Raw genomic sequence first — 11,031 nt, forward strand, 5'->3', positions numbered from 1 at the left:
CATTTGTTGCCCTTAATGCAGAGAAACTAAAGCAGATACCTTAAAGCAACTGAGGCCAATAGGAAAAGGGGACCAGGAACTAGAGAAAAGGTTAGATCAAAAAGAACTAACCTAAAAGGTAACACCCACGCACAGGAAATCAATGTTGAGTCAATGCCCTGTATAGCTATCCTTATCTCAACCAGCAAAACCCCTTGTTCCTTCCTATTATTGCTTATACTCTCTCTACAACAAAATTAGAAATAAGGGCAAAATCGTTTCTGCTGGGTATTGAGGGGGTGGGGGGGAGAGGGAGGGGGCAGAGTGGGTGGTAAGGGAGGGGTTGGGGGCAGTCGGGAGAAATGACCCAAGCCTTGTATGCACATATGAATAATAAAATAATTTTAAAAAAGAAACTTCAAAAAAAAAAAGAATTAAAAAAAAAATAAAATATGCATAAAAAAATAAGCCACATTAACAGAAGCAAAGACAAAAACTACTTGATCATCTCAATAGATGCAGAAAAAGCCTTTGATACGATCCAACACCATTTCATGATAAAAGTTCTAAGAAAACTAGGAATAGAAGGAAAGTACCTCAACATTATAAAAGCTATATATGACAAACCTACAGCCAGCATTATACTTAACAGAGAAAAACTGAAACCATTCCCTCTAAAATCAGGAACCAGACAAGGATGCCCACTATCTCCACTCTTATTCAACATAGTTCTGGAATTCCTAGCCAGAGCAATTAGGCAAGAAGAAGGAATAAAAGGAATACAAATAGGTAAAGAAACTGTCAAAATATTCCTATTTGCAAATGACATGATCCTATACCTTAAAGACCCAAAAAACTCTACTCAAAAACTCCTAGACACCATCAATAGCTATAGCAAGGTAGCAGGATATAAAATCAACATAGAAAAATTATTAGCATTTCTATACACTAATAATGAACAAAGTGAAAAAGAATATATGAAAACAATTCCATTTACAATAGCCTCAAAAAAATCAAATACATAAGTGTAAACATAACAAAGAATGTGAATGACCTCTACAAGGAAAATTATAAACTTCTGAAGAAAGAGATTTAGGAAGACTACAGAAAGTGGAGAGATCGCCCATGCTCATGGATTGATAGAATCAACATAGTAAAAATGTCTATAGTCCCAAAAGTAATCTACATGTTGAATGCAATTCCCATCAAAATTCCAATGACATTCATTAAAGAGATTGAAAAATCTACTGTTAAATTTATATGGAAACACAAGAGGCCACGAATAGCCAAGGCAATACTCAGTCAAAAGAACAATGCAGGAGGTATCACAATACCTGACTTCAAACTATATTACAAAGCAATAACAATAAAAACAGCATGGTACTGGCACAAAAACAGACATGAAGACCAGTGGAACAGAACAGAGGACCCAGATATGAAGTTACACAACTATAACCAACTTGTCTTTGACAAAGGTGCTAAAAATATACGATGGAGAAAACACAGCCTCTTCAAGAAAAACTGCTGGGAAAACTGGTTAGCAGTCTGCAAAAAACTAAAACTAGATCCATGTATATCACTCTATACCAAGATTAACTCAAAATGGATCAAGGATCTTAATATCAGACCACAAACTCTAAAGTTGGTACAGGAAAGAGTAGGAAATACTCTGGAATTAATAGGTATAGGCAAAACCTTTCCCAATGGAACCCCAGCAGCACAGCAACTAAGAGATAGCATAGATAAATGGGACCTCATAAAACTAAAAAGCTTCTGCTCAACAAAAGAAATGGTTTCTAAACTGAAGAGACCACCCACAGAGTGGGAGAAAATATTTGCCAGCTACACATCAGACAAAGGACTGATAACCAGAATATATAGGGAATTTAAAAAACTAAATTCTCCCAAAACTAATGAACCAATAAAGAAATGGGGAAGTGAACTTAACAGAACTTTCTCAAAAGAAGAAATTCAAATGGCCAAAAAACACATGAAAAAATGCTCACCATCTCTAGCAATAAAGGAAATGCAAATTAAAACCACACTAAGGTTCCACCTCACCCCTGTTAGAATAGCCATCATTAGCAACACCACCACCAACAGGTGTTGGCAAGGATGTGGGGGGTGGAAAAAGGAACCCTCTTACACTGTTGGTGGGAATGTAAACAACCACTCTGGAAAAAAATCTGGAGGCTATTTAAAAAGCTAAACATTGATCTACCATTTGATCCAGCAATACCACTCTTGGGGATATACCCAAAAGACAGTGACACAGGTTACTCCAGAGGCACCTGCACACCCATGTTTATTGCAGCACTATTCACAATAGCCAAGTTATGGAAATAGCCAAGATGCCCCAGCACTGACGAATGGATTAAGAAAATGTGGTATCTATACACAATGGAATTTATGCAACCATGAAGAAGAACGAAATGTTATCATTCGCTGATAAATGGATGGAATTGGGAACATCATTCTGCGTGAGGTTAGGCTGACCCAAAAGACCAAAAATCATATGTTCTCCCTCATATGTGGACATTATATCAAGGGCAAGCACCACAAGGGGATTGGACTTTGAGCACATGATAAAGTGAGATCACACTAGGGAGGTATGAGGATAGGTAAGACACCTAAAAATCTAGATAGTATTTGTTGCCCTCCATGCAGAGAAATTAAGCAGATACTTTAAAGCAACTGAGGCCAATAGGAGAAGGGGACCAGGAACTAGAGAAACGGTTAGTTCAAGAAGAATTAACTTAAAAGGTAACACACATGCACAGGAAAGTAATGTCAGTCAACTCCCTGTATAGCTACAACTCACAAAAACCCTTGTTCCTTCCTATTATTGCTTATACTCTCTCTTCAACAAAATTAGAGATAAGGGCAAAATAGTTTTTGCAGGGTAGTGAGGGGGTGTTGGGGGAGAGGAAGGGGGGTAGGGAAGTAAGGGAGGGGGTTGGGGGGTAAGGGAGGAATTGGTGTGGTAAGGGAGGGGGTGGGGGAAGGGAGGAGAAATGACCCAAGCTTGTATGCACATATGAATAAAATAAAAGTTAAAAAAATAGTTGTTTTTAAAGACTTTGTCATGATAATTTGTATACTTAAATCCCCTCTATTAGAGACAATACTTCAATACACTTTTAGTTTTATAAATTCTACCTAAATACTTCATCATTTTTTAATCTGAGCTTTGGATCAGGAGATTTTGTGATTTATTGTTTCTCATGTGTCTGTATATCTATCTATCTATCTATCTATCTATCTATCTATCATTTACCTACCTATCCTGTCTGTCTATATATAATACACACACACACACAGAGCTATAAATCCCTAATGATGACATATCTTCACCCTAGACTTCTTTCCTACTTGACCATCCAGAGCGCTAGCATTCAGTCCTTGGACCATTCTGTTCTCTGGGCAGAAATTTCAGAGAGTCTTTTCATGGCATCTGATAAACCCAGGAAGATCTACTGGTAATGAAAATGGAGAACATCAAACTTTCCATGTAAATCCTCTTATGTGAAGTGTTCAGTTCCCAATTTCTCCTACCTGCTTAGAGATACTGAGTTTTTAGTCTTACTCCTTTAAACATGACAGTCAAACACTCTCATTTCTCAGGGAACCTCTAAAATGAGAGATAATCAAGAAGCAAAAAATAAGCAAGAAGCAAAAGCTACTTGCAATAAACAAAAACTAAACAGAAAAAATGTATTAAATACTTTATCAATATGCCCCAGAGATAAGAGATGGTATTCAGAAAGCAAGGACAGGATGGTACAAAACAGGAGCAAATATAGCAATGTGGTTGAACTTGGGTCACATGATAAGTGAAGAGCACACATGGGAGGAATGGGGATAGGTAATAAACCCAAAACATGATAGTATTTGACATCGCCACTGCAGAGGAACTAATACAGTAACCTTAAAGTGGCCAAGATCAATGTGAGAAGGGGATCAGGAACTAGTGAAAAGGTCAGTTAGAGATGAATCAACTTGGTGATGTAACACATTTGTACATGGAAGGAATGCTAGGAATCTCTCTGAATAGCTATCCTTATCTCAACTAGCAAAAACGCTTTGTCTTTCTTATTATTGCTTATACTTTCTCTTTCACAAAATTAGAGATAAGGGCAGAACAGATTCTGCCTGGGAGTGAGGGGGGTTGGGGAAGAGAAGAAGGGGGTGGGGGAGTAGGGGGAGTAACGGCCCAAACAATGAATGCACATGTGAATAAACAACAACAACAAAACCAGGATCATTCAGGAAACATAAGAAATTTAGAAGATTAAAAAGTTGTTAGCAATTGAACTCAATTCATGGATTGGGAGATAAAATAAACAAAGTTTTCAAGATAGTTGAGCAAAAACTGTGAAGAGATAAAAAGATTAGAGGAAAGATTGCTATTCTTTTTTAATTAATCAAATCTCACAATGATTAATCTGTGAAATAATAATTTATTTATTTGAGGAAAGGATAGATAATTTTTTTTAATGGTCTGGCCAGCATTGGTTCTTTTAGGCAAAGAAGAGCTGAGAATGTGGTAGAAGGAGTATGTCTGAAAGGTAACCTTGACCTCTCAAAGGTAACCTTGACCTCTCAGTGATTATATGAATATCACCTAAAAAACATGAATAATAGAGCCAATATGATCTGTGGTTTACTGTCCCTGCAAGTCTTCTAAGACCATGGGACAGAGGACAAAGGAGATCATTCCAGTTTCACCCTTTGATGTGACTCACATATCCATTAGGGCAAAAGGTGAAAATCCAAGCCTATTTAATATGTGTAGATGCAGACTCTAGCCTTCAAAATCTTGTGCAATTTTCTGCTGCCTGTGAATTTTAAGGATGATGAAGGAAGTACAGGAATTGCTGTACCTTAGTGATTACTGATTTTTAAAATTAAAAAAAAAAACCATTATGTACCCTTGTTGCAATCTTGACCCTCTTCCTCAGTGTCTCTAAATTCTTTATCTCAGAACCCCTACAGTGACTATTGTTTTCTGAATTATATGTCATCATGTTGTTTTCTTCAGTTAAACTGTAAGATCCTAAAAGGCAACAAGTAATATACATTTCTACTTTGCCCTTCTTACCACGTCGTAGTGAGAAAAGAGTGACGACTACATCTCTGGAGTTCTTACAAGCAGGCCAAGCACTTCATCGCTGTCTCATTGGATCTAACAGCCCCAGATGGAAGAGTATATCTAGGTCCAGTTTCTCGATGAAAGAACTAAGGGTTGTGAAGAAGTCCCCCAGTGACTGGCAGGACTGAGAATCAAAGCCATTTCTGATTCTACACCTTGAGCTCCTGAGCACAGTGCTATCTGAACTGGCATTCATTTTTTTGTTTAGTTGGTTCAAACAGGATAGTTTGCTTTTGGCTTTAATAACGTAAACTCAGGCATTTGTCACAAAAGGCAATGAGTGCTATTCTGTTATTTCTGCCATTTCTTGTCTCTGCGTTCTGTTAAGATTGTCCCTTTGCACTAACTCAAGGGGCCATTCATGGCTGGGGCAGTGATAGAAATGAAGGCATATTGGAGAATCTTGGGGGCAATCCAGAATTTTGGGGTCTCTGGCAATAATCATGTGCTGATTAGTTAACAATTCTCAAACAATTTAACAACAGTGTGCCCAGTGGTACAAATACTTTTCATTTCTGTCCCTATAGGGTAGGCAGCACAAAAGAATACTGTTCAAGGTTGGCAGGAGACCTGGCCCACTGTATCCCCACGCCAACCCCCTTGTTCCAGGCCCTTCTGCCTGCCATTTCACTGGAGAGAAGGAGTCAAGCCTCTCAGCAGTAGGGAATGCCCACTACTCCTAGTGCATGCCCCGAAGTCCTCTGTCTTAAAGAAAGAATGAACATTTTTGAGGAATGGGGTGTTGTGGGAGGACTAAAGAGCAGGGGCTGAAGGCTGAAAAATGACGAAAATAAGAAGTTGGGAGCTGGGGATATAGCTCAGTGGTTTAGTGTTTGCCTCGCATGCATGAGGCTCTGAGTTCAGTCCCCAGTGCCAAAACAAACAAACAAACAAACAAAAAAAAAGAAGTTGGGAAACTGACATGCTAGAAAATCTGTGAGAGTTGAGGAGGATCCATGAGGAGAATGAAAGTAAGTATGAGAAAGAAGAGCTCCGAATTGTGTACAGTCACCATTAATCTAGGATCTATCCCAGGGTCATTCCCAAATTACTTTTCTTGTATTGCCCTTTGAAATGTAATATTTGCTACATGCAAGAGGATATATATAAATATAATTACCTAACATATGATAATTTTTAAGCCATTAGAATTTCACAATTAAATAAAGTATGAGAAAGCACCCACTAGGTAAATCAGGTTCCATGCCTCAGAGATCAGGCAAGAAAGAGATAGGTTTTTACCTGGAGTTTGAAATTGATTATTTTTCCCCTTGACTCTATTGCAGGTAAAAACAACCAGCAACTTTTAGAGAAGCCAACAGTTTTTTCTAGTTTTCAGGGCTTAAATCCACATCTTGTGCACAGTTAGTCTGGGGATATTCTTTGATCTCAGAACCTCTTGCAGGGAACAGTTTTTTCTCCTGGCTGCAGTCTCAGTTGGTGTTAAAGTATTAGAAGTACTATGTGCCCTATATAACCCTTTTTTTAAATAAAAAAATAGATTACATAGAAAGAAGTTAGCTTATGGAATTCTATCTCCCCAAAATTAAACAACTCAAAAACTTTAAAGGACCATTGGTCAAGAGAAATCTGTTTGAAAACGAGCCTGTCTAGAAACTTGCTGCCACTACCAAATGAATGAATTCACCCAGGTTGAATTTCTTTCCTGGTTCTCTGGGACTCTTTTTCCCAGCCCCAACAACAAGGAGGTTGGCACACAGGAACCTGAGAATGAGAATAATAAATTTTTATCCTCTACATGAAAAAATTCTCATCCCAAATGTGAGACTGGAGTGACCTGGGGGAAGGAAGATGCAATTGGACATCACTGTTTCCTGTCATAACCAGATGAAGAGCCTTTCAGCTACAGGGGGGAAGGCAGCTGTGGAAGAACTAAAATGTATACTCCAATGGGGACCTCTCAGCCTACTATGGGCTGAGCCAAATCCTTGGAAGGGTAGAGGAGAATGAAAGAATGAACACCACAGAATTTGGAGTGCTTGGGTAGAGGCACTCCAGCATTTCCTTCTGGTCTGGAATTCTCTCCAGGAGGAATACGATTGATGATGTAGTGTATTCAAATATAAGTACACAATTTATTTTGTAGAAGTAAGAATTTAGGAGGATCTCTATGTTCACAGGGCACAAACCATTTTCACATCTGTGTGTGAAGCTCCATGTTTTATGAATCCTGACTATCAATAACACAGAAGCCTCCCCTTATGTGTGAGTTAATTTTTCATTGTTGCAGTTAAATGCAGCCAATCACACTCTGATGATATATTTGTCTTGACTCTTTCAAGAGCAAGAGGCTCTCCCTAAAATAACTTTCATTGCAGTATATTGTTCTATTGCTCTATTTTATTATTGTCCTTAATCTTACTGTGTATAATTTATAAATTAAGCTTTATTTTATATATAACTTTATATATATATAGGGATTTGATCTTACCCCATGGCTTCAGGCACCCATTGGGGTTCTCAGATTGTACTTCCCCATGGATAACGGGACTACCTTAATAATAAATATTTGACTAATTTTGTTAGAAAAAGGTTAAATTATCTTTCTATATTCTGTACTGATATCATAATAAAAAGATAGAAGTGTGAGTCAAAAAAAGAAAAAGAAAACTAAGATTTTATGTTGTGCTAGTTGTCAGCTTTGTAAAGTTAATGATTTGTGTTGAACAAATGTTCGTGTTTGTGCCTATTTTTTGTGTTTTGAAAGTCATTCATATTTTCCTGCAGATTCTGGGTAAGACCTGCATGTGTAGCCATCATCAATAAATCCAGTATCAACCTTTAATGTGTCTCATTGGAAGCAGATGGATGGTGTGGCATCATGAGTATAGATGTGATCAACATTAAACAAATGGTGTTAGGAAATTGCAGAGGTAGGAAGATATATGAATATTTTGTTTCTTGGTCATCTGCTGTCTAGATTTTTATAGTATCAATGTGTAACTCTTTAGACTACAATCGGTGCACTTCTGGAATGTGATCTCTTTCAATGTTGGCACACACTGCTACCAGCAGGGAGGGGAGAAGGGGTCCTGTAGATAGAGCAATAAGGCAAGGAATGTCCATCCCTCATCTGGGATGACTTAAAGCCATCCTGGGAAAGTACAACCACATCAATCAGAGGCAAGAGAGAATATCAATCAGAAGGTGGGATGGGGGAACTGGGATTGCAGAGCAACCATCTCCAAATCCCTAAGGGAAGAAAATTAGGGCCACTTCCAGAGGACCATCTGACATATTGGATGGAGTTTATGGAAAGGTCTAGAGACCAAGATAGGTGCCAGAGATGGGGGTGTGCAAGGTAAAGGATTTTTGACTTTCTGAGTAAAAGATACATGCTGCTCTCAGATACTGTGATCATGGGCAGCACTACAGTCAGAATGTAGATAGGTGGGAGCTAAGTATGAGTTCAAAAGTGGCTCAGATTCAAGGTTGGCAATGAACTCTTGGTATCCCAGAGTCCTGCCATAAATGAGCATCACTCAACAATAATGTGTTAGCACCATTATGGTGACCCATTCTTGCATGATCCTACAAAAGCAATATTGTGCTTCCCAGAGGGAGCAATCTACTTGCCAGACCTCCCTCCAGAAATTGGAATCTTGTCATGTGGTTCTGGGATGACCCAGGGCAGGGATGAAGGCTTGAGCTCCTGGGGGCATCTGGTTGACCCCAGGTGCAGGGTACAGGATCAGAAAGGGTGAATCTGGTTCCAGGGCTCTTGAAGGTCCCAGTCCAAGCTCAATCAATCTCACCTAGATGGTACTGCCAGCCTCAGAGGATCCAGGCACCTGAAAGGGACTTTGAAAATTTGAGTTCCTAAGGCAGGGGTCCAGCTTTCTTGGTTCCTAGTGTGGTACTGGATATCAGGGTGACATTGGCCTCATAGAATGAGTGGGGAAATTCTTCCCTCTGGTCTACAGTCTGTCTGTGTAGGATTGATAAAATTTATTCTAAAAATATTTGATAGAATTAATCAGTGAAGCCATTTGGGTTTAGAGTTATCTGTGTGGGAATTAAATTATGAATTAAATTTCTTTGATTTATATGAGACTGTTCAGGTTTTCTCTTTCTTTGTAATATGTTTTGGTAAGTTTTTCTTTTTTAGGGATTTGTCTATTTTATCAAAATTGAAATTGCTGGTGTAAGAGTGTTTATAATATTTTTATTTCACTTTTAATGTTTGTTGATTATCCTGTGTAGAATAGATGTTCCCTCTTCTATTACTAATATTGGTAAATATTTGTCTTCTTTTCTTGATCAGTTTAATAAGAAGTTAATCAATTTATTGATATTTTCAAAGAACCAGCTTTTGGTTTCATTTATTTTCTTTAGTGATTGACTGTTTTCTTTTTCACTGATATCCACTCATCATTACTTCTTTTATTTTTTAACTTCAAGTTTATTTTTGATTTTTTACTTTCTAAAGGTGTGAGAGTAGATCATTGATTTTAGTCTTTTCCCAAGATAAACATCAATATTTATGCACTCTTTCCTAAGCACTACTTTAGCTGTAACACACTAATTTTGATATATTGACTTTTTTGTGACACTAGGTTTTGAACTCAGGGCCTCATGCTAGCTAGGCAGGCACTCACCACTTGAGACACTCTGTCAGCTGAATATTGACTTGTCAGTTTCACTTAGTTTAGTTTAATCCCATACTATTTGAAGAATATACTTAGCATGATTTTGGTCTTCTTAAATACTTTGAAACTTACTTTATGGTGCAACATGTGGGCCATGCTTGTGTATATCAAATGTGAACTTGAAAAAATTTGAATTCTACAGTTGTCATATGGAGCGTTCTATGTCAATTAGGTCAATTCAATTGATATGCTAAATTTTCCATATACTTATTGACTTCTTGTCTGATTATCAATTACTGAGAGAGAAGAATTGAAACTTATAATAGGATTAGTCTTATTTTTCATTCAAACTTCATTTTTTCCTTATATGTTTGAAACTATGGTAAGGTAATGCACATTTAAGAATATTTTGTATCTTCTTAAGGAAATAATCTTTCATCTTCATTACTGGTAATGTTCTTTATTGGGAAGTTTTTTTCTGTTATTAAGAGTTATTCCAGCTTTCTTATGACTGGTTGTACACCATATGGATTTTCAGTCCTTTTACTTTTTAAGACAGGATCTCACTATGTATCCCTGGCTGGCCTCATGAACCTCCCTCAGTCTTCTAAGTGCTGGGATTGTGGACATGGGCCACCATGCCCAACTAATCCTTTTACTTTTAGCGCATGTGTTTAGTTTTAAAAAACATTTACTATAAATAGACTATGACTTGGTCTTGCCTTTTTACTCACAAAAATTTTGAGTATATTAGTCAAGTGGTGGCATTTAAATCTAAAATCTTATGATTTACTTTCTACTTATCCCATCTCTTTCCCCTATTTTAATTGCTTAGCATTAGATTATTTTTATTAACTTTTTTGAGAAAGAATTTATGTACAATAAACTGTTTCCTCTCAAAGTGTTAATCTGAAGAATATTGTTAGTTGTATACTCAAGTGGAATTATCACCACAATCAAGATATAGAAGTTATAGTTGGATAACTTTAGTGTTCCAGTTATCTTCACCTTTGGTTTATCTTTCTTTTAGTAGTTTAGGGTTTACAAATTGCATCTTTAATTTATAACCATTTACCTTCAAATATATAAGTTTATGAATTAAGGAAGAACCTTGTAACTGTACATTTTCATTTATTCCTTCTCACTGTTTGTGCTATGCTTTCATACATTTACTTCTACATGAATTTCACACACCACAATATATTGTTTTATTTTTCTTAATTTTGAAAGAGACTGTAATATGAGAAAAATGATCTGTATTTATTCACAAATTTGCCATATTTAATATTC

At 37.1% G+C, this 11,031-nt stretch overlaps 1 protein-coding gene across 3 annotated transcripts in view; it reads left to right on the plus strand.

The window, feature by feature from the left end:
* Positions 1-8,610, plus strand: part of Adat2 (adenosine deaminase tRNA specific 2) — an 87,943-nt gene extending 79,333 nt beyond the window's left edge. The window contains exons 8-9 of one of the 3 annotated variants that reach the window (XR_012447914.1): positions 7,273-7,357; positions 7,880-8,610. The gene's annotated coding sequence lies outside the window, so the exon portion shown is untranslated. The other 2 variants (XR_012447916.1, XR_012447915.1) reach the window with 2 other exon arrangements.
* Positions 8,611-11,031: the final 2,421 nt, after the last annotated feature.

The sequence above is a fragment of the Castor canadensis genome, chromosome 1 (genome assembly GCF_047511655.1).
Source record: "Castor canadensis chromosome 1, mCasCan1.hap1v2, whole genome shotgun sequence".
Classification (NCBI taxonomy): Eukaryota; Metazoa; Chordata; class Mammalia; order Rodentia; family Castoridae; genus Castor; species Castor canadensis.